Source organism: Pinus tabuliformis, chromosome 2_1 (assembly GCF_031772625.1).
Source record: "Pinus tabuliformis cultivar Carrire ecotype Pingquan chromosome 2_1, CPIR1, whole genome shotgun sequence".
In the NCBI taxonomy this organism is placed as follows: domain Eukaryota; kingdom Viridiplantae; phylum Streptophyta; class Pinopsida; order Pinales; family Pinaceae; genus Pinus; species Pinus tabuliformis.
This window is the reverse complement of record NC_142299.1, coordinates 671,190,837-671,215,274: the sequence shown is the minus strand read 5'-3', so window position 1 is coordinate 671,215,274 and position 24,438 is coordinate 671,190,837. Positions and strand designations below refer to the sequence as shown.

The following is a 24,438-nucleotide window of genomic DNA, read 5'->3' as shown; positions in this document are numbered from 1 at the left end:
AACAATATCAAGTGCAACTATAAATAATTTCAACCAGAGAGATTATATTATATGAAATGTCGAGTATTAAAATATGACTTTCCAACTTAACATTGGTTGGACTACAATTTACACATGAAATGTTGTTTCATCACTATAAAAAACTATCACTCAGTTGTCAAGTCATTGCAGGTGAATTCACCAACTATGAAGACTTGAACATATGTCTCTATGTGTGTGTCTTATGCGGGATATTGGCTTTAAGGGTACCGCTAGACCGGTTCTCTTCTCTCTCTTATTGCATTTGTTGCTCCAGTGTTAGTGTTCTCCTCTTTCTTCAAAACCTACTGCTTACCATCAATACTGAGTTCCATTTCTGAAAACAAAAGAACCTAGAATGCAGAGTGTAAGACATGAAAGACGATGAACACTAGAATATAAATGAAAGTAGAATATAAAGGATTTATATTACATATACCTCAACATCAACAATGTTAAAGCCATTCTTCCCCATAAAAGCAAGAAACTCGAACAAGTTTTCTTCAGTTGAGCGATAGTGGCCATTATGTGGTCAGATGACCTGTATAAATAAATTAAAGTCACCATAGAAAAGAACACCTTAGTAACTTAGTATTCAACCTTCAGGGAAAGCTTAGGCACAATCATGCCAACTAAGTTACATGCTAAAAAGCTCAAGCTGTAAATAACTTGTTAAAACAAATAATCTGAGGTGTGATGTCTAATCCTTGTCATTTTATTCACAACAACAATTTGTTGTCTAATGCATGAATTTGGTCAAGTATATAAACATCATGTTCTCAAACAACAACATGAAAGTAAACTTTTCTAATAATCATGAAAATCTTTCAATACGAAACAATTAAAAGGATTTCAATCAATATCGTGTAATATTAGTTTCATCTTCAGGCTTTGGTTGTTGTTTAAATAGACATAATACCAAGTACTTTCAATTTCATAGTTAAAATACAAAGCAAAATAGAAATAAATGTTCAAAATACAATCAAACAATAAAGAGAGGATATCATGGAATGGACATTGTAATTATAAAAAGATCATTTACCTGTCTAACGATATCTTATCACACAATCCTAAAACATTTTCTTGCCCAAAATAACCATGAGGTGAAAGAATCATAACATTAAAAACAATATGAATATTTACTAGAAACATTTCCAAAGTCGATGGCTGAAGTGCCTAAAGGATCTCCAACAACAAATGAATCATATCCAAGGCATGATCTCTATATTGTCTCCCCATCCTTTTTCCAATCACATTTCATGTAACCTGCCCACACCAGAGTCAAGTAACGATCAAATGAAGTAACTGAATTTTTTTTTTTTTAATCTTTTATATGTATAAACTTTGAATATAATTTGTTTTGGTAACATATTAATTCATGTTTAAAGCCTTCTTGTCATGAGAATGTATCAATCAAGTAGAACATCAGAAAAATTGACCTCAATGAGGTCCTCTAACAATGTCTACAATATCAATATTTGTCTTGTTGTGATATCTTGGATAGAAAAAAAAAACATATCTGCAAACAAAAAATCCATATATTACTTATGTTCAAACTATGTATATGGTGTATTCTTAGGTAACTTTTTAAGATGTCCCTCTACCTTTACCAAAGCGGATTGTAGCTTGGTTAAACTCTATATCCTTTCATTCAACATCAATTTTTGCAAGATAAATATCACACATTATTCTTTCCCATCTCTCAAAACACTAGATATGATAAATTGAAAGTCACATAAAAGAAAGAGAAAACCATTTTCTAACCAAAAAAAATAAACAAACAATGCCTCTAATAAAATTTCACACCTCATAAATTACTCTGCCACATGCTCAGACTAAAGGTGATATTCTTTGAATCATCTTTAGGTCATATTTAATGGGATATTCGTATTTTTACCATGATTTCAATTTGGTGTGAAAATAAATATATAAATCCAGGTTATTATTAGTGAACGTCAAGTATAATTCAAAAAAATAATGTCATTATAAGGTATGGAGAGAGAAACATCTTCATAACTAGGATTCTCTATTTTAGTTTGGTTTGAGTTGTGTTGGTATTTGGATATATAGTTTTCTCTAAAGAAGTGAAATAGAATGATGAGAATCGAAATAACCTTGTGAATTTTTAATTAATTCATGTTATATATATCTCTAAAATAGCCATGTCATCCTTCTCTGTTATTTGATAGAGATTTATTGGCCTAGAATAATAATGAATTAACTATCAAACACAATGATGCAATATATTAACCAAGGAAATAAAAATGACATGGCTTTGGTATTTGTGTGCTAGAAGGAAATACATCAATGGTTGTGTTCTTTCTTTATCATGAAATAGTATTGAAGACACATGTTGGCTTAGAAATTGAATTCTGTTACCAATAGGAGATTGTCATGTTGGGTAAGGGAAGGATGAATTGAAGGGCTCAAGGTCTAGCTACAATACATAGTTATCCTTCTCACTACAAAATAAAAAGTTCTCATCATTTACTTATCCAAGTAAATGATGCACTTGTGATAGTATATGAGAAAGAGAGAACTAGTGGAAATCAAAGTGTGTTGTCACATCATTCAAGGTAACAGAAAACTTATATATTCAGTTGTTGACTACAGTGAAAATCAAATGTAAAACACACTCAACTTGATCTTTACATGACATAGTGGTAATGAACTAGTACAATAGAAGCATGCCAACTCATAAAGAGGAGATGATAAAAAAGAATAATGGAACATTATTTCCTACCACATAATTGGCATGAATAAAATTCCCACAAAATTCATCCAAAAAATGAGAAGAATTTATGGAAAAAGAACATATCATTAGTGTTTTGTACCCTCTTTAACACATGTAGCCTAGGGAAGTAGAGGGGGTCAAATGTATCAGGATTCCAATTGTGTGGGATATAAAAAGATAAATGTGGAAAAACACAGCTACCAATTAACGAAATCTCACTCTAAATAATAGAACATGTTGAGGATAGTAATGGTGAAAATAGATCATGTATTAAGATCAAGCCCCTTATTGGTCATCAATTAGCAAGCCGGCTGGTAATTTTTACTCATAAAAAAAATTATTGTAATTAGTGTAATGATTGTGTGGATCTTTTTGTAATTTTGTTTTACATTTATATTATCATGTCCTTGTAGGAGAGAGTGATGAAAGTTCTCCAGGTTTGGTCAGACCGGTTTCTCCTTTCATATGTTTATGTGAATGGAAATAGAGCTACATTTCTTTGGTTTGGAAATTCAGTGTCCCTCTCTTTCATTCAATATGTGGAGATGCCCCACCATTGAAGGACCTTGATAGTTCTAAATCCAATCTTAAAGACATAACAGATGGATCTGGTCCAAATCAAGGTGTTTCTATGGTGATTGGAGATGGAGAAACAACTCGAGAATTGTTTAGTATTCCTCTTGTGGAGCTTGAAATATAGTGTAGGAAAAATGGTTTATCTATTTGTGGTGGTAGGGAGGTAATGATTTTCTGATTGCCTAACTTAGAAGAAGAAGAGAAGCATAAGAACCAAGCTCGAGACGAGGATTTCAGTTATGGGTATAACTTTGCAATCAGAGGGAAGAATGCAAGAGAAACTGATGCTTATATAGAATTCGGAGGGGGAAAGTGGAGCACGGGTGAAGAAATAAAATCCATACTTTATGATGATAAAGCCTACATATCATTATCATCATCTAGGAAAAATGTTCAGGAAGAATCATCTTTACGATCACAGGTTGAGGAACATGAATCAGTGGATGCCTCTTGCAGTGGAACTTTACCAAAAAAAGTTGGTGTGGTTATGGTAGTGTCACGTGATGTGCCCCCAAAAGTTCAAAATATTCTGGGAAATGTCAAGGAAAATTTCTTTCTCAATTCCTTAACTCATATTTCTCCTCATACACATTTTGATAGACCAATTATCAAGATCATAGAATGATATTTTCTTTAATGAAGGAGTCCAAGGGCTAACAATTTAAGGATATGATCAATTAAAAAAAAAATGGACAGTCTTGTCTGACTTGCAAGGACTTGGGTGTCAAACTTGCTATCGAGCCAATGTTATTCACATGTCAAAATTTTGAGTATGACTTGGGGTTGAGTTTGAATGAGAGGATTTTGCTTAATATTATTTAGTCAAGGAAAAGAACCAAATTCAGAGTCCATTTGAATTATGATTCATGAAGCATAGCAACAGAGTTGGTGAGCTTAATAGGGCTCATCATTGTCATGATGTGTTACATTCGAATGGAATGAATGCATGAATTTCAAAAGGCTGAGATATCATATAAATCTTGGGAAATTTTGACCAAATAAATAACCCAAACTTGACACTTGAGATATCATATAAATCTTGGGAAATTTTAACCAAATAGATAACCCAAACCTTAAACCTATTAGTGTGAAATCCATTGTTTGAAGTGTGGCTACTAAAGACAAATTTCTTAAATACTTTTAAAAATTAATACAAATAATTTATAAAAGCATGGAATTTCGTTGACAATCAAATGTCAAACCAGATAACAATTAAAGCGATAACCCACAATGACAATCCAGAATCGACAAGGCATATTGGAAAAATGTTCAAAACTCATTGGGAACATCCTAATCCTAGAGGTTGCTCATCTAAAGCAACCGAAAATGTCACCTTGCCTCGAAAACATGGAATGTTAATGATATAAATGACAAGAAGATAAATAAATAAAATTGACTATTAGAACTAGTGCAAACAACGAATGATAAATAAAATGAAAATGGGGCAAAATGTCACATACCCACTCCATGAGACTGCCATCCTATTCCATAGTCGATGTTTCCCAAGACTAAGCAGGTCATTCCACTAATGTCGACATCCTTGTATCGAAAGTACAATTCATCCTTGTATCCACATACAACCTGCATTGGTCATACCCTTCCATAAAGAAAAAAATAAAAGAAAATGAAGCCAGAAAGCCTTTTTACTACTCAATGGCTTAAAGATTTTGAAGCGTGTATTTAAAAAGAAGATTCTCATACCAATATCCTTGCTTGCTTTGAAACTCCATTCAAATACATCGCTTCCTCCAAAAGCTTTACATATCATGGATCTTAATAGTTCAAGTCATCAATTAAACAAAGTTCTATCATCTCTAGAGCAGGGATACTCTGAAGAAAGCAACCAAATGGATTGATTTCCCTATCATGAAATTAAATTATGTCTACATAAACCTGTACATACGAAGATGAGAGAGTGGGGATCTGAGATGTCGAGGTATGGCATATTTTGAAAGTTCCTGAATTGCATTTCAAAACTAGAATAAGCCAACTCTACACTCATTTATGAGGTAAAAGAAATAAATATTCATTATGAACATAATGGAAAAAAACCATGGAATAATTTTATGGTATTTTCACAACTTATAACAGGTTAACTTTTTTAATTTAGGTAGTGTAGATTTACATTAAAGAATAGATATTAAACAAAGTCATTACTTGGTTTTGTTTCATATCTATTGGATATACTGAATTCTCAAAAAGGACATAATAATGAACCAAAACATAATAGTCAACCAAAGCTACATCAATATATGCTTTGTATAATGTTTTTTATGCTATACCTAACAACTAAGTAGCAAATGCAAACATTCTTAAACATTGAAACATGTTGTTCATTGCACATGTAAAAGAAAAGCAGAAATTATGTTTTTACCAAGATAAAGTTGTCACCCATTAACAAACATTGGAGATTAGGAAGCCTCTCGAATAACAAATTGAGAAGAGACGTATTTATTTAAGCAAAGGTACAACACATATTACCAACTCCTTTAATGATTTAAAGCTCCCATCATCTCAATCAATATGTCCACAAAGAAATTGTATGCATTATTGGGATATGAGTCCATTTCCAATACGGTCAAATTAATTCCACATTGGATATTGAGTCTCAAGATAGAGCATGAAGGATCTTGAAACAATATCCCATTCACTCTCAAATATTTTATCATGTATTCCCTTGCATACACATACAAGACAACCTGCGTTTACAGTGGTTTATATTTTACCCACATACAACCTGCATTTACACTGGTTTCATTCTAAATCGTTGAAAGTAATAGTAAAACCCAGACTTACATGGTTGTAGTTTGAAGCAATGCGAATGAAGAGGTTTTGTCCATACCTAGTGGTTGTTTCACACAAATTCAGTGATTCCTCTACTGAGGACCACAAACACAGGGGGTGCACAGAAGGTCAAATACTGTTAATCAAATATTCTTTATGGTTTGGCTAGTCGAGTGGGGCGTTCGATCAAATTGGATGAGCATACAAATAAGTTTCAAAAGGGGTCCTATGCAAGTGCTTTTAAATGATATCCCTTGGAAGCTTCAACATAGTACTCAGTATCATTATAAAAAGGACCACCCAAAAAAAAAACATCTGATCCTGTTGAAGTTTGAAGAACCAAGTCACCCTTCTTCAAAAGACCATTGCTATTGTCATTTTGAGCAATTATTTTAATGTCAACACCTGCGATAGTTGGCAACACCGACCTTGAATGTACTTTCATGGGAACCCCACAAAATAAGTAATAACAAGTTGGAACCCATCAGTTTTAACAGCAAGGTGTGTTGCACTAAAAATTGTCACCTTGACATTCTGATATCTGTGTGAGTTCATTACCGCTCATACTTTCCCCTTCTGCAAGTCTGAAGCATCAGTTCCTCATATCAAGCCTTGAAAGTAAGAGAAAAGCCCTCAAAGTCTTTAAAACTCTAGTTCCACACTTTCTCTTAGTATTACTTGCGATCCCACACCTAATGGTCAAGTCTCCTGCACACCTAATCATACTGTCTCTATGTTAAAGGTGTAGACCCTTGTAAAAGTTAAAAAAGCGGGAGTATATTCTGGAAAACTCACTTCAGTCATTTCTAGAAGCTTTTAGAAGGAATCTTGAGGTGGAAAGTTCACTCTCTTAAGGTTCATGCATCCCATACCTTAAGGAGCTTACCCCTTGATGTGAAGAGCTTATCCCTTCGAAGGAAGATTCTATACCTTCATAGGTGGACCTATAACCTCCTCCTTTGCACTATAAAAAGAAGCATTGGGCTGGTTACTGGAGAGGTTAGAAGCTGAATATTTTTGAGGTGAAATGCTGCTGGAACTTAGTCTTCTTTAGTTGATCTTTTATGAGGAGAGATCACATACCTCTATGTAACTCATTTGGAAGAGTGCAAGACTTGTCAAAGTAAAGGAAATTCCTGTTTCGGACCCCAGGAAGAGATTGTTCAACATCAAGGCTGAAAAGGTTCTTCTACTTCAAAGTTAATACAAATAAATTTGTTTTTCTCAATAATCTGTTGATTCATGGTTTATTTTATGGATTCCTTGATCACCATAATAGACATGATTTATAATATTTGCTATGTAGGTGCTATTTAATGTTTGCTTGTTTGTGATTGCAGGTCTTTAAAGGTAACTCTTTCAAATGATTGGAGGTTAACTCTTTCGAACGATTGAAGGATGACTACTACAAACAAGCACTGGATCAAAGGTAGGATCTTAACACCTTTATAGTATTTATTTATAAATCGCATATGTCTAGAGAAAGATAGATTTGTTTGTCTATTTGTTGCTAGACTATCTTCTGATACTAGGGAGATCGGCCTTGTCCACAAGATCGATTTATCTAGCCAACAAATTGGCGACTCCACTGGGGAATGAATTTGGTTTTTGGTTTTCCTTTGTTTTGACTTGAGAAAATTGTTTTCATTTCTGGTTTTTGATTGATGTATACTGGCTTAGGTAGTTTTTAGAATCTAGATTTTTTTTTTGAGTTTGCAGGGGACCATACTTTCCCTTTACAGATAGTGTCGGCATCTCCACACTTTTCCTTTAGTAAACAAAGTGGAACTGCACTTGTTTCTTCTGGAGCCTGCGGACCCTGTAAATTTTTTTGAAAAACCTAAAATATCTTCTTCCAGTTAAGTTTAGGTTTCATTTAGGATTTTTAGTGTCTACCCAGATCTGTATTTTTCCTGTCAAAAATCTCTTGTGAGTGAGTTCTGATAGTATTTTTGTTTTGGATGATTTTCTAGAAGTTTTGCATGCTTGGAGTGGTTTTCACTTTGTCTCTGTAGTGACTCAAAGATCAGAAGCTTGAGAAACCTTAGATCACCTTGGTGTCTTTTTGTCTTCTTGATGAGTCTGACTTGGTTGTGAAATCTATCCTTTGTGAGAAATAGATTTAGTTTTCTCGTTGCAAATCTTTGAACAAACTTTGTTATAAGTTTTGAATTTCATTTTTACAAAAGAAAACATATCTGGATGTTTTTTGATTGGTTTGTTATTCTAAACAAATGAATCCTTAGTTTATTGAACAACTAAGAAAAACGTCCTCAAAAAGAATTGAAGCTTTTATTCAATTAGATTTTTAAAGTTTTTAGATCTCAAAATTAGTTTTTGTAGTTTTGAGTGTTTTTCTAGAACTTGTAGATCTCTTTTGAAACAACTTGTTTTTTGTAGTTTCAAGTTTTGAAAAGGGAAAGGGATTCATTGTGAGCATTAATTATTAGTCTCGTTTTGAGTTATTATTAAAAAAGATAAAAGGATTTTCTTTCCATTTCCATGTTGAAAGAAAGAATTGCTTCTTAAAGAATTTCATTCTCGAACTTTTTCCTTTAGCTAGAATTTCATTGAAAGAAAAATGAATTGCTTATCATTTTAGGTGCATTTTTTTAGTGTGTTTGGATTCGAGTCTTCACACCATCAAAGTTTCATTTCCATACCTATTTACTTAAGGAACAATCCATAAAAACAACACTTAATTAAAATTTATCTAGTAATCTTTTCTATTTCTAGGGCTCTTATCACCAATATAGCTTAGGCTAGTATCTTGGAGTAGGGAGTAATTAACTCTCCAAGATAGTTAAAACAAACAAGTAGATACATCTTGCGGTAGGAAATAAATCCAATTTTAATTGATACATTTTGGGAAGCTTCTCTTAAAGGAGTCAATCACGAGATCATGTCTGAACCTTTGAAACAATCAATTCTGTTTCATTGGGAAAGATAGAAGATTTGTTCATATTATAAACGGTAAACCTCAGATTAACCATTGTCGAGGAGCTTGGGGTCACTTGTTGGTAAACCTCGTACTGACCATGTCGAGGAGCCTTCAAGGGGATTGAGCTTTGTTACTCTGCCCTTGCACATAGATCGGATCGTAGACTGTTCCCCCAGTTGTATTTGTTGTCGTTGGTAACCTTAGTGTCCATAAACTTAAGATTATTTCCTAAGGTGATGGTGAAGGAAGGATCTCACTGTACCTGGAGTAGACATCGACTAGACTCACTTGGACTCTCTGGGGGGTTCTCTTCACTCGAGATGGTTTTGTGAAGAAACTTGTGCCAATCTGTTTCATTAAGCAGGTTGTTGGGGTAACTGTTCCAACCGCCCTTTTTGTATTTAACTTCTACTAACTAGTGTTTTTAGTACAGGAAGTTACTATTTGTGTGTGGTTTGAACTCTTAGATTTTTAGGCATGTGATTCAGCTGTTTGTTTCTTTAGAGACTTTAGGTGTTTTTATTGAAATTTTCTTTGTTTGTTTGTGTGATTAATTAATATTTAATCGTGGCCGAATTACCGAGACAATCTCGTAGACTTCAAGGGAAACCTCCTGAGTAAAACCCGAGTCTTAGTTTTTCACCACCTTGAATTCCTTTTCATCTTACACCAAGAGGTTATTATCCTTCATTGATCATGTCAAGATGGTCATCTATGTTTTCCCAATCACCGGAAACATTTTTATATGGCAGTCCTTCTGTTCCTTTGGGGTACCAGTCACTCTCTAGTACTTTTTCAGGAGAAACTCCTCGACCGACTGAACATCAGTTATCATCTGGTAGTAATGGAACTCAAACGTTGAACGTAGAACAAATCCTTATGATGTCTGGTAGTATTCAAAATCCTCAACCTCAAGGCAGTCAGCTACTGCCTGGGGGGCAACCCTAAGGTAGTCAATTACCACCGGGGGGGAAACCCCAAATTAATCAGTTACCGCCTCAGGAGCAACCCCAAGGTAGTCAGTTACCACTGGGGGGCCAACCCCAAGGTAGTCAATTACCACCTGGGGGGCAACCTAAAGGTAGTCAGTTATCGCCTAGGGGCCAGCCTCAAGGTAGTCAGTTACCGCCTGGAGGGAACCCTCAAGGTAGTTAGTTACCACCTGGGCGGCAACCCCAAGGTAGTCAGTTTCCACCTAGAGGGCTACCTCAAGATTTTCAACCTTCAGGACAGTACATACGCCAAGGTCAACCCTAGACTCAGTATATTCCTCAGGATGCTTATCAACCCCAGATTCAGTATGTGACTCAAGGTTATCAACCTCAAGGCTAGTACCTAACTCAAGGTTTCCAACCGTCTTCTAGTCAATCATTTTTACAAGGAGATGGAAATGTACTGCTTAATTATCAACCCTACATTCAACCAGGTTATGGTCCTCCATATGCACAACCTTTCATGAGTCCATACCCCGGAATGAACATGGTGTGGAATCCACCTTAAACTCAACAGACTATGTAACCTAATGTGCAGTTATCTAATCAACCTGGATAGCCTTTGGTTTCTGGTCCAACCTAGGAACCTGTCCAACCTACTATTCAAACCCCTGCACCTGGTTTAGTTCAGCAGGTTAGGCCTAGCACACCTCAGACTCCGCCTCAAATTTTTGCAACTACTGCAACTTTTGTTCAACCTACCACACCTGTTTCTGGAGTATCTATAGCTCTGGTTTCTACTATCCCTGCATCAGTGAAAACTCCTCAAGTCTTTGTGCCACAGTCAGGACCTACAGTTCAGAGTTCGATCCAGATGCCTGTAGGACAAGCTGGTACATGTACGATTGCCACAAGTCAACCGCAATTCACCTATCAATCGTACCAGGGATAGTATCAATTCAGTCCTACTGTACGAAACCCAGTTTATTAGTATTAACTGTATCCTGGCTATACTTATCAACAGCCTAACCAACCTCAGTTTGGTCCAGTTAATCTTGGTTTTCCAGGAGGTTATAACATTCCTAATGCAAATCTGATTCTAGGTTATCCTTGATATCCTCCTCCTAGATCTGATCTCATTACTCAAGGTTTTCGCGACCCTAACCATCAGTTACCATTTATTGCAACTCTGGATTTACCTAATTTGTCGCGCCTTATGAATGATCTGATTTACTATCTTCTGTATTGGCTGCCAATGCCTAGTAAGTTGCCTAGTGATATCCTAAAATTTGAGGGTAAGTCAGGAGAGGATCCGTCAAATCACGTTATGACTTATCACCTCTGGTGTGCATCTAATTCAATCATTGATGATTCAATTCGATTGCATCTTTTTTAGAAAACTCTTATTGGTCTTGCCACCAAATGGTACATTGAGTTACCGTGAGGCTCTTTTTATAATTTCAATTAGTTAGCCACTGCTTTCTTAACTCGTTTTCAGTTGCCTGTCAGATACGAAAATGGCACGGAACTGTTAACTTCACTAAAATAATCCACGTCCACATATATTTCTGATCATATTCATGAATGGCGACATAGAAGGCGTTTAGTGAAAGTTTTCATTCTGGATCAACTTTTAGTGGAATGGTTCATTAAATCATTGTTACCTAAAATCACTGAAGATGTAGCTAAGGGAGGAGTTGTCACTAAAGAGCAAGTCATTGCTCAGGCTTAGTACCTTGAGCTCATCTATACGCAGTCAGGTACTTTACATGAAAAAATCCCTGATCTTCAAAAACACGGTCAAATAACTGTAGCTCCTTGAGGGTCTCATGCCACTGATGGTATGATTGGTTCAGTTAGTACTAAAAGTAAGAAGAAATCTTCAAAGAATTATTCTCCTATAATAACTTTACCTGATTCCCCGAAAGGAGTTTCTTCCACTGAAGTTTCTTTCGACATCCATGTCATAGAATCATCTATGACCAGATCACAATCTGGTAGTAAAGAGAAGGGGAAGAAGAAAAACAAACAAAATTCAAAAGATAAAATGGATAAAAATGAACCGAATAATGAAAAACGGAAACCTTGCTATCCTTGTTTCATTTGCGATGAGGATCAATTTACCAAAGAATGCCCACATCAAGCAGAGGTTTTGAAATTTGTTAAAGGTTCTCAAAAGCCTGATGTCTGGAAGGATCCTTTTCCTACTCAAGATAGTAAGATGGTTGCTTCTTCCTCGAATGCCTTAGAAGAACCCATTATGATGATGTCTCATGTTAGGATTGCGATGCAATCACAAGATTATGGTAGTAAAAACCCTATTGGTGGTAGAAAAGCAGAATCTTCTAATTCAAACACATCAACTACACCTCCTCCTAGTTCTAATCCACTACAGATCGAGAAACCCAACCCTGACTTAGTAATCAAACCGCCTGCTAAAGGTGTACTTCATAAATTAGCTTTCAATCCACATGTGAGAGCTACTCAGAATTACAACATTGTTAAAGACTTAGCTATTTCCCCTTTAGCAATGTCGGCTTTGGAAGTGTTGCAATCGTGCCCAACACAACATAAATTACTATTGTCTGCTATAGAATTTTTCGATATTCAGGATTCGAACCTAATAATCTTCGATTGAGAGAATAGTACACCTCGCCTATCTCATCAAATGGCTTTCCAGATTCCAGTTTTAATCAAAAACAGACCTTGCTTTTGGATTGTGATTGATGAAGGGGCTTCTATGTGTATTATGTCGATCCAGTGTTGGAAATCACTTGGTTCTCCCACACTCAATCAGTCTCTGACAATTCTAAAGGCTTTTGATGGCCGAGGGTTCCATCCTTTTCGTATTTTGCAGGATTTACCTATAGGGGTCGAAGGAAAAACTGTAAATCTAGATGTGGAAGTGGTTGATGCCCCTCTAGATTATAACCTTCTCCTAGGTCGCAATTGGTCTTATGCTATGACTGTTATTGTTTCATTGGTCTTTCAGCTTATCAAGTTTCCTCATAACAGAAAGATCGTTACGATAGACCAGCTGACTTATTTCTCATCCTACCCAGTCTCTCCAGATAGTATTCAGCACATCGGTAAAATGACTATCCCTTACAAGGATGTTGGCGTAGGTTTGATTAAAGATTCTGGTTTACTGGGAACTTTTTCCTCCCCTCCTCCTAATGTATCGCCTTCTATTGCAAATATTCATATTATTTCATTGAATACTATTACATTTGATGATCCTTGGATTGTACCTTTCGATTCTGAGGCGGACACATTTGATGGCATGATGCCTTTGAGTCCCTTTGAAATTTCATATCAGGTTGTACAGTCATTTTCTGATTCTTGATTAGTCTTGAGGATAGTTTGATCTTGTGTCAACCTCGTTAAAAAATGAAACAAGGATCATAGAGGATAGTTTGATCTTGTGTCAACCTCGTTAAAAAATGAAACAAGGATCATCAAGGATAGTTTGATCTTGTGTCAACCTCGTTAAAAAATGAAACAAGGATCATAGAGGATTGTTCCTTGTCTTGTGTCAAGCTCGTTAAAAAATGAAACAAGGAGTCTCAAGGATAGTTTGTTCCTGTGTCAACCTCGTTAAAAAATGAAATTGGGTGTCTCGAGGATAGTTTGTTCCTGTGTCAACCTCATTAAAAAATGAAACCAAGAGTCCCAAGGATAGTTTGTTCCAATGTCAACCTCATTAAAAAATGAAACCAGGAGTCCCAAGGATAGTTTGTTCCTCTGTCAACCTCGTTAAAAAATGAAACCGGGTGTCCCAAGGATAGTTTGTTCCTGTGTCAACCTCGTTAAAAAATGAAACGAGGAGTCCCGAGGATAGTTTTTTCCTGTGTCAACCTCGTTAAAAAATGAAATCGGGTGTCCCGAGGATAGTTTGTTCCTGTGTCAACCTCGTTAAAAAATAAAGCCAGGTGTCTGGAGCATAGTTCCTTGTCTTGTGTCAAGCTCGTTAAAAAATGAATCAAGTGTTTTGAGGAAAGTTCTTGATCTTGTGTCAACCTCGTTAAAAAATGAAACAAGGGTTATGAGGATAGTTCTTTTACTGTGTCAACCTCATTAAAAAATGAAACAACTCCCTCGAAAGTGAACCTTCATTCCATCCACCTCGTTGAATGCAATGAAGCTTGGGGGGCATGTACCTCGATTTGAGTCATTATGCTGGGGGCATGCGAACTTATAACAAGCATAGTTTTTCATTTCAAGCTTGTGTAAACATGAAACCAAATCCAGGCAGAGTTCTCCATGGTTCAAGCTTCTGTAAAAATTAACCCATACCTGATTTACATCTCGTGATTGTCGTTTTTATCCACGAAATTCTACTAGATGAGCCTTGGTTGTTTCATTCCATAGACACCATCTCTTTGGCTGATCATATGCTTTCACTTGGTTGTTTTTCCTTTCTTGAGGGACCACAGCGATGAGTGGTTTTATTAGCTAGCCTCTTAACCATTACATGTTTTGAGCAGTTCCACCATTGCTGGAACCAGTTGCTACCCTTTATACCACTCGTTCCTCTAGGACGAGTCTTCTTTAAGCTCTTTTCTGACTCGTAAAATATGAAAATATTGCCGAGTTTTTCCCTTTTTAACTCGTTAAATGGAATTAAAAAGGTGGTCCACTTTCAACTCTTTTCTAACCGTATAAACATGAAAAGATCACTGGACTTTTGTCATTTCAGGTTTGATACTAGTTACGAAACGACGTGTCTTCGATCACTTTTCTACTTTTTCGAATTGAGGCCACTAATTATGAAAAGTATTCCTTGATCGTAATGGTCAAGCGGTTCTCTCGAGTATTATTTTATACTTTTTCTGGCTCGAGGGACACAAATTTATGAAAAAGCGGAACATTGGAGTCCTCTTTAAGCCCTTTTCAGACTCTCGAAAATTGAAAAGATTGCCGAGCACTTGATTGTTCGAACTCGTTAAAATAAATGAATAATCTTCCCTTCAGTATAAGTTTACCCCTTTTATGGATTGAAATGGACTATTTACGAAAAATGTATACATTGACTAATTACAGTCAATAGAGTCCTCTTTAAACCCTTTTCAGACTCGTTAAATATGAAAAGATTGTCGAGCACTTGCCTTTTCCAACTCGTTAAAGAATTGGAAATGTCATCCCTCTTGTATTATTTTATCCTTTTTCGGACCTGAGGGATTATTTTACAAAAAAGTACCACTATGGATTTTTCTTAAGTTTTTCTTCTGACTCCCTAAAATTGAAAAACATCGAGTTTTTCCTATACTGGACTCATTAAAATTTAACAGTAAAGGACCTGTTCAATTTTAAACAGGAACGAACCACTCCTTCTTAGGGTTCGAATTTTAAACTAAGTTGGACTCATCCAAAGGATGAGATTATAAACAAGCAAATGTTATCCTCCTCCAGCTTGTGAAAAATAAAGAGGTACTTGCCATAAATGGTGGGGGAAAAGAGAGAAAAATGAACCTGTTTGTTACACTTTGTTTTGTAAAAAAAGTCGTCAACCACTCTTGAACACAACAGTTTTTGTTCACCTGGGTTGGGAAAATCCTTTGCCTTACAGTTAATCAAACCACATTGAAAATCTTCAGCTAGTTTCTGGGTATTAGCTTTGGGTCAATTGTCACCAAGCCATCTACAGTGTCGTTATGTGTTCAAGAGAACAGTTCAAACAAACCATTCATTTGCGAGATATCTGTCATCCATTTTAACCATCGCTAAGTCAGTCCTTGCCAATATTTTTCTTCAAAAATTGATCTATGATTTCATGTTGTGGGCTTTCCTACGATGGATCGCTTTCTATCAAATTCAGCTCATTATCTAGGAAGTTGATCTAGAAATCATCAGTACCTTGAAAACTGCATGCCCTAATGATAGTTTTCTCACCTTCGATGATAGGGTGCATCATTGACCTTTGATCGAATGATTCTATGACATGTTCGACTTCAGCTCATTTATTCACATTTCATGGATTGTACTGGGTACTTTGAGAGCCATTGACATTACTGGTGGTTTCTCTCACACTTGTTAACAGTTCACATCATTGATTGGTAATCAAGTGGTTTCTACCATACTTGACTCTGACACATTCATTCACATGGATAGAATCGTACTAGTTCGAGAAGTGGAAATCAAGACCCTGGATCTAGTTTCAACCATCCAGGCTGCGAGGAATTTTGTTATTCATTATACAGTGGACTATTCATAAACAGATGGATGCACCCATATTGTCTACACATGTATATACTCTTGATGTATTACAAAACCATTCCTATATCAGAATAGTTTAGTCAGTTTTCTAGTCAATTTTAATCTGAGTATGGGAATGCCTACCTCAGCGATGATATGTCTACATATATATATTTTGCATTGAATGTTTTTACAGGTTTAGACTGGGGTGTCCATAGGATGATCCTTGAAATGATAAAGTACTTCATTCTTCATAAATGAAAGACTCTATCTTCATCTATTACAGTCTTCGCACTTTAGGGGGCAATCTGTTGCACTAAAAATTGTCACCTTGACATTCTTCTATCTGTGTGAGTTCATTACCACTCATACTTTCCCCTCTGCAAATCTGAAGAATCAGTTCCTCATATCAAGCCTTGAAAGTAAGAGAAAAGCCCTCAAAGTCTTTAAAACTCTGGTTCCGCACTTTCTCTTAGTATTACCTGCAATCCCACACCTAATGGTCAAGTCTCCTGTGCACCTGACTACATTGTCTCTGTTTTAAAGGTGCGGACCCCTGTAAAGCTAAAAAGGCATGAGTATATTCTGAAAAAATCACTTTTAGTCATTTCTAGAAGCTTCTAGAAGGAATCTTGAGGTGGCAAGTTCGCTCTCTTAAGTTCATGCATCCCATACCTTAGGGAGCTAACCCCTTGATGTGAGGAGCTTATCCCTTTGAAGGAGGATTCTATCCCTTCATAGGTGGACCTGTAACCTCCTCCTCTGCACTATAAAAAGAAGCATTAGGCTGGTTACTAGAGAGGTTAGAAGCTGAATATTTTTGAGGTGAAATGCTGCTGGAACTTAGTCTTCTTTAGTTGAGTTTTTATGAGGAGAGATCATATACCTCTATGTAACTCATTTGGAAGAGTGCAAGACTTGTCAAAGTAAAGGAAATTCCTATTTCAGACCCCAGGAAGAGCTTGTTCAACATCAAGGCATACAAGGTTGTAAGGTTATTCTACTTCAAAGTTAATACAAATAAATTTGTTTTTCTCCATAAGTTGTTGATTCATGGTTTATTTTATGGATTCCTTGATCACCATAATAGACATGATTTATAATATTTTCTATGCAAGTTCTATTTAAAGTTTGCTTTTTTGTGATTGCAGGTCTTTAAAGGTAACTCTTTCGAATGATTGGAGGTTAACTCTTTCGAACAATTGAAGGATGACTACTACAAACAAGCATTGGATCTAAGGTAGGATCTTAACACCTTTATAGTATTTATTTATAAATCGCATATGTCTAGAGAAAGATAGATTTGTTTGTCTGTTTGTTGCTAGACTATCTTCTGATACTAGGGAGATCGACCTTGTCCGCAAGATCGATTTATCTGGCCAACAAGGTGCCGACTTTTTGGATAAAACAAGACTTTTTCAAAATTATTTTTCTCACTAGCATTCCTTTTATCTCTTAGAGAAAATACCTTTTCATCTTCAAGATTGGTCCAGTGAGTGTACTGATATACAACAATGTCTCTTGGTCCATTAGCACTTGAAACAAGTTTGACATTATTGATCATATCTATAAATTCACCCTCCTTTTTCCATATGTATACAATAATGCTTCAAGACAACTCATTTGCTCTGGGATAAGAACTTGAATCAACATGTATTTCACCACTCAGTAGATATTTTTCACCAGTCAAATATATAGGTTTATGGTTCAATACATTGAATTATAATGAAGACATTCCAAAGAAAATGCACAAGTTCAAGAAATGAAGCATGTGCACATGAGAAGCTTCTAAGTAGATTTGCTACCATCCTTTCTCAATCAACAAATTCATGAGTTCTTTATTTGGTTGTATGATGTAAGAAGCCACATGATGAGTAGACATAATACACAAACAAAAACCTTTTTGGATAAACACTATCTCTGAATGATCTGAAACACCAACATTGGCATCAATAACCTTTCTCTCCCAACACCAACCATCATCCCAACCTAACAAATCAGGTGAAGGTCCATGTTTTACCTCAAGACGCAATGCACCAGGTATGGATTTCTCAAATATGAAGTCGTTGCTCTCATTTGTTAAACTTGAAGAGTTAAGCTTCTATGAACCCAAAGTTCAATAGCCAGAGAAGTAAGTGATATAGAAACCGAGGAGTCACATCCTTCCTTTCATATCACCGATCCACGGATATCAACAAGGGCCTTTATAAATTGAATGCCAAAAACTGGTCTAGTTACTGTCACATCAATATGTGATGGTGAAAATTGAAGACCAAAATCACGTTCTGCTATTGTGGTAAGTGGGAATATTCGATATTAACCTGGTTGAACCTCGAAGCAGAAGCTTCCCATATTATCAATCCTCTTTAGTTGAGGCTTAACATTGTTTGGCCCGTATGTCAAGGCAACTTGATGCTTTCCATAATAGCTATTTTTCACTAATTTTAGGGAACCACAAATATTATAATGTGTTGCTTCTATCTTTCGGATTGAAGCCATGTTTGGCACAACCATGAAATTCTCCAAATTGCTAAACTAGAAGTGATCCTTCTGAGCCTTCATTGTGTAGTGTGTTGATGTTTCATGATCAATTTTGTAATATACCTGGACATCTGTTTTAGCTCCTTCTCACCCATCAACTAATATCTCAACACCTTCAAAACGAACTCCTTCAGAAGTCACTACAAGTCCTCCAACTGAGAAACATGTGACCTGAAATGGATGAGATATATTAACATGACTGTGCTCAACAAGAACCTCTATAGATGGAAGTGAAACATCAAATATTGTATTCTCACCCTTGTAGAATGGCAACAACCTTTATTTTCCACAAGGAATAAAATTAAAAGCAAATTTTCCATCTGCATCAAATATTGCATGACAAAGCGCTTGATTTGGCCAAGGGGCTTCTTTCAGGAAACTTCACCTCATGGACATCATCTGAATAAAGGTATACATGAACACCTAAAATAGGGTTACCCTAAGAAACAACTAAGCCCTCCATATCATAACTTGGAACAGAAAATATGTCATCTACTACCAAATTTCCAAAGCCCAACTCCATCTATGGAGAGTCTCTTTGGACAATTGTTAAGAGAACATGAGAATCACGTATTTAAAAGATAATATTATAGAAAATATACTCTATAAATATCAATCATTTTACCTCATGCGTAGCGCCATCTTAGCTAGGATCGACATTAGGTATGACCTTGTATCTTCTTCCTCTGTTTAACAATTGGCTCACAAGCCTGCTCTTTCCAGTTCTCCACATTTGATTTCATGGAGGGATATTGTGTCCTCTGGACACTCATCCTTAAGGAATCTCCAAACTTATTCTGCATATCAAATGAAGGAAAAGAGGGAAAAATATCATGGCCTTTCCTTTATGAAAAAATGTAGTGGGATTTGATATGACCTGATATTTGTATACTTCTCGAGGATTCAATAAGTTTATGTATTGATGATGGGAAGAAACCAACCTATATTTCCTTGGAGTAATATTTGTAAACGTGTAACTGCCTCCCTGCGATGTAAACACAATGTTAATGAGATCACTGCTGGTGGATATGAGTTCAACCTTCACATTGGCATGACCTCCATTTATATCTGGACAACTTTCTACTCCAACAACCCCCATCACTCTCCCAGAAATAGTGAACCCAATGAAGTGAAAATTGATGTCTTCATGGCCATTGCAACCATTGTGATCCACTGATACATATTCACCCATTTAATATATATTCACCAAGTCAGGGAATATGAATATTTCCGATGTAATTTTTCCACTTGATAATCTTCACATCAAATCTGAAATTGTCTCATTCATCTTCAGAGAGCTCTTTAAACAATTTTTCAGAATTGTATCAAATCTGCACAAATATATTAACAAAATTATTAATGTATGCTCCTTGATTACCAATCAAAATGTTTAATTTTTATAATTATGATGAATCGATAATTCTTTAGATTAAATAACGAATCTTATACTCCTTAAACATAGATTATATACAAAGTAAAATTTACATGAGTAAATTTTTAACTTTTCAAATTCCACTTATATTCATCAAAATTTCGAGTAAGAAACATAGAGTATCATTACAGTTGTTTGGTGAACTAACGGCTGTTACATTTAGAATGTTCAAATATTATTTTTTAAAATTCTTGAATTGTTATGGGATTTACTACCGAAGAAGCAACCTGATAAACTTTTAACCATGCTTTCATGCGTGTTTGGCCATGGCTGCTAAAGTTGCATTCGCAACCATGTTTGCTGATATATGCAATTTGAATTCAACAAAAAAAAAACACATTTAAGAGAAAAAGGATAATGGTTTTTTGGGTCGAAGTTTTGAAGACATATATGGAAGATCTGATCTCCCAAGAGAAATAAATAATGTAGAGAAGCTCCAGAAAAATAAAATAAATATGATTTAAATAATTAAAAAATGTGAAATCTAAGTTTGGAACCATCCACTGTCATCTTCCAGATATAGATGAAAAACATAATCTAATAAAAATAAATTAATACAAAAATACTCCAGAAAATCTAAAATTAATTATGAAATGCTTTTTCACACTTTGTTAAGAGTTACTCACCAGATCTAGCACAGTATCTAGATCGGCCAAGAAGCAAGATAGTTGACCTTTTCCATAGTGCGTAACGATTGGATCAATCATTCTGCAAGCTAAATATTTGATTTAGCTCAACAACAATGTGAGAGTAATCGAGCATTAGATCCGAAGGTTTCCTCAACTTTATCAAAGACCGAATTTCGATGAAACCTTGGCATCCATTGATCTGTCGGCAATGGTTCGAACAACTAGACATGTAACCAACATCTGAAGCACCCACCATGTCTCCATTACGAAGAACTTCGAATATGAAAACCTACTAGTTTTTTTCCAGGTTTCAGCAGCTCACCGCATCTCTCTTTCTCTAGTTCCCAACTAGTGTAGCTTGTTCAAATCACTCTGATAGTGGAGATGTCAGTTTTTAGGGGCACCAAACACATAGATCCACTTAAAATCTAGCCACACCATCTGGATCAGTTTTATCCTCCCAATGATTTGAATACAGTGCCAGATCTAAAACAATGCCTTTGCATTGCCAATTATAAAGGAAATATGATCTATAACCCCTAAGGTTTAGGGAAAAATCACCCAAAGCCCCAAATTTACGACAGTTTAAATTATTAAATATTTAAGTTATTTGTAATTGAAAGTTTAAATAAAATAATTACAAATCTCTTTACTCTCCTTGAAAATAGAAACAATTTTTCATTCAAATAATATTATTTTAACTTTCAATTAATTGAAGTTTATTTTATTTTAATTAATATAAATATTTTTTTGGTTATTTATATATTTTTTTTGAAGTTATATAAAATAATTATTGGGCCCATGGGGTAGGTCTCCCATAAAAACGTAAACATGTAAACTTAAATGTAAATGTAAACATGTAAACTTAAATGTAAATGTAAACATAAACGTAAATGTAAGCATTAATATTTAACATTTAACATTGTTAATTTAATGTCGGCCCTATTTAAAAATCAATCTAATTATTATTATGTGTGAAAAAAACATAAATTTAAAAAATAAAGATGTTTAGGAATAGTAAAAAAAAAGAGCTATGGTAAATAAATAAAAATATAAATAAACTAGAAGTATGGTAAATAGATAGGATTTTTTTTTATATTTACTCCAAAGGTATGGTAAATAAAAAAAAAATTAAATAAACTAGAGGTATGGTAAATAAATTAAACCTCTTTTTATATTTACTCCATTAACCTCCTAATATTTATGAAAACTCAAAAAATATGTTTTATTTAGGTGAAGCCTATGAGAAAAATACCATGGGCCAAATTATTATTAATACCATGCAAAAAATACAATTAACCATAATATTAATATTAAAAGAGTATTATTATTCTTATTCTTATTATTATTATTATTATTATTATTAAATCTAATATTCATATTAATATATCATAATATTGATATTAATGAAATCTAGAGGTTCTGAAACGAGAGAAGGATGGTCTGCGCTCTGTGCTCTAGGGTTTGACATTCTCTGCAATGGTAAGCCGCTCTAGATAGCAGAAGACCTACAACCACTAATGGGATCAGGAAATCTTAACATCTGCCAAAGCGTACAGTATTCTATGGAACCCCCTCAGGGGGAGGGCGATGCGCCTCCCCCACAAAACGACAATGGGCGGCAACAGCGTAAGGAAAGAAATAAGCCAGCAAACCAGGGCGAGGTTAACGTGGATCCGAATTCACAACAGAAAAAACAGGACAAACAGCAACCCAAGGTCTGCTCGGCAACATGCAAACCTGTAGCCTCTGAGCGTCCGAAGGTAGAACTTCCAGGACATAGAATCAACGCGCAGATACAGTTTATGAGAGATCACGCTTTGATAGGAAAGTTCATCGGACTGTGGCCGACTGAGAAGGCGCTACGGGGCTGGATAGCTGCGAAATGGCACCCAAAGGGACATATAACCCTACAGTTGGGACCAAAAGGGTTCTTCACGGCCATTTTCAACTGCCTGGAGGATCGGAACAGAGTTCTGGATGGAGGGCCTTACTTCTTTAATGTTGCTGGACTGTATCTCAGAGGATGGGTAGAACGCTTCAACCCGGACAAGGAGGATCTCAGCTGGGCTCCTGTTTGGATCCGTCTATACTCACTTCCAGTGGAATATTTGGAGGAAGACTCCCTTCAAGCGATTGGAAATGTTCTGGGTGAATTCATAAAAGTGGCAGAGGAAACAAAAATCCGCAAATACACCTCCTTTGCCCGTATATGAATCTATATGAACCTCAACCAGGCTCTCCCAGATGCAGTAAGTGTTTTTCATGATGAAAATGAATGGGTTCAACTGATTGATTATGAACATGTGCCATTTAGATGCCGAAGATGTCATGCCCTGGGACATTTATTCAGGGACTGCCCTTTAACTCAAAAACCCTCTCCTGCCTCTGGACTGGATTCATCTGAGGCAGATGGCTTTACCAAAGTAGCAAATCGTAGGAAATCCCACAAGAAACAGGCCTCAAACTCCAAAATGCAGCATACCAGCTCCTCCAAGCCCTCTACAAGCAACAGCTTTGAAGTCTTAGCTAGCCAAATTGACCCAAGCTTGGATTCTCCCACTCCACCAGAGACAGAGTTGATGAAAGATAAACATTCAAAGCAGGCAGATCCCACAGCGCCTCAGGTAGATCCTCGATTCAAGGGAGCCTCTTCCTCAGATAAGAAAAAGGTACTAGCATGGAATACTCAAGTTATGGAGGTGGATGCCCTACAACCTAATGCCAGTTTAGAAGAAGAACCAAATGAGGAGTTAAATTATCCACAGATCATGGAGGAAGAAACAGAAGCAATAGATATAGGGGAGTTGGACATTCTAGGCCTAGAGCAAGCTTGTACTACAAACAATTTTGACAACATTCGAGATGGACAACTTAAGAATCTGGAGGAAGTCCTATCTTGAGTGCAACGACAAAAATCTTTAGGTATCTAGGCTGGTGGCCCTTGGGACGGAAGATTTATAACCAAAGATATTAAAAAGTGAGGTAGGAAAACAGATCTCTAGTGAACAATCAAAATAGGACAAATGTTAGTGGACTCAGACAGGTATTCCAAGCTAACCAAGTACTACAACTCTGATCATAATCCATCCCAATGAAGTTGATCTCTTGGAATATAAGAGGACTCAATGGTCCAGGGAAAAATCGAATTCTTAAAAACATGATAATGCAAGAAAAACCTCAAATCCTTTTCTTGCAAGAGACCAAATGCAATTCAAGTGCATTAGATAGACTTGCAACAAAAGTATGGCCAGGGAGTTTCAATGCTGTAGTGGATGTTGATGGGGCTTCTAGACGTCTGGCAATTGTCTAGGACTCCCGAGCAATTAGACTAGACAATATCCATGCAAGTAGGAATTTCCTCCAAGCAACCTTTCCCATCATCGAGACAAATATACACGGGCTCTTAACCAATGTATATTTTCCATAGGAGGCATCACTTAAAGCTGGAATCCTTAACACCCTCTCTGCAATCAACCATGACAGGCTGCACCCTTTATGGATTTCTGGAGGAGACTTTAACATGATTACTAGGCTGGAAGAAAAAAGGAAAAGAAGATGCAAAGGAAGTCAGGAAGGGACACCCCTAAAGGACTTCATTCAGAATAACTGGCTCATCGACCTACCCTTCAATAATGGTGTATTTACTTGGAACA

The 24,438-nt window shown here is 35.9% G+C and overlaps 1 pseudogene; it reads right to left on the bottom strand.

Annotated features, from left to right (window-relative positions):
• The window catches only part of LOC149202382 (phenylalanine 4-monooxygenase, chloroplastic-like), a 47,006-nt pseudogene extending 27,186 nt beyond the window's left edge, over positions 1–19,820 (bottom strand).
• Between the last annotated feature and the right edge of the window lie 4,618 nt (positions 19,821–24,438).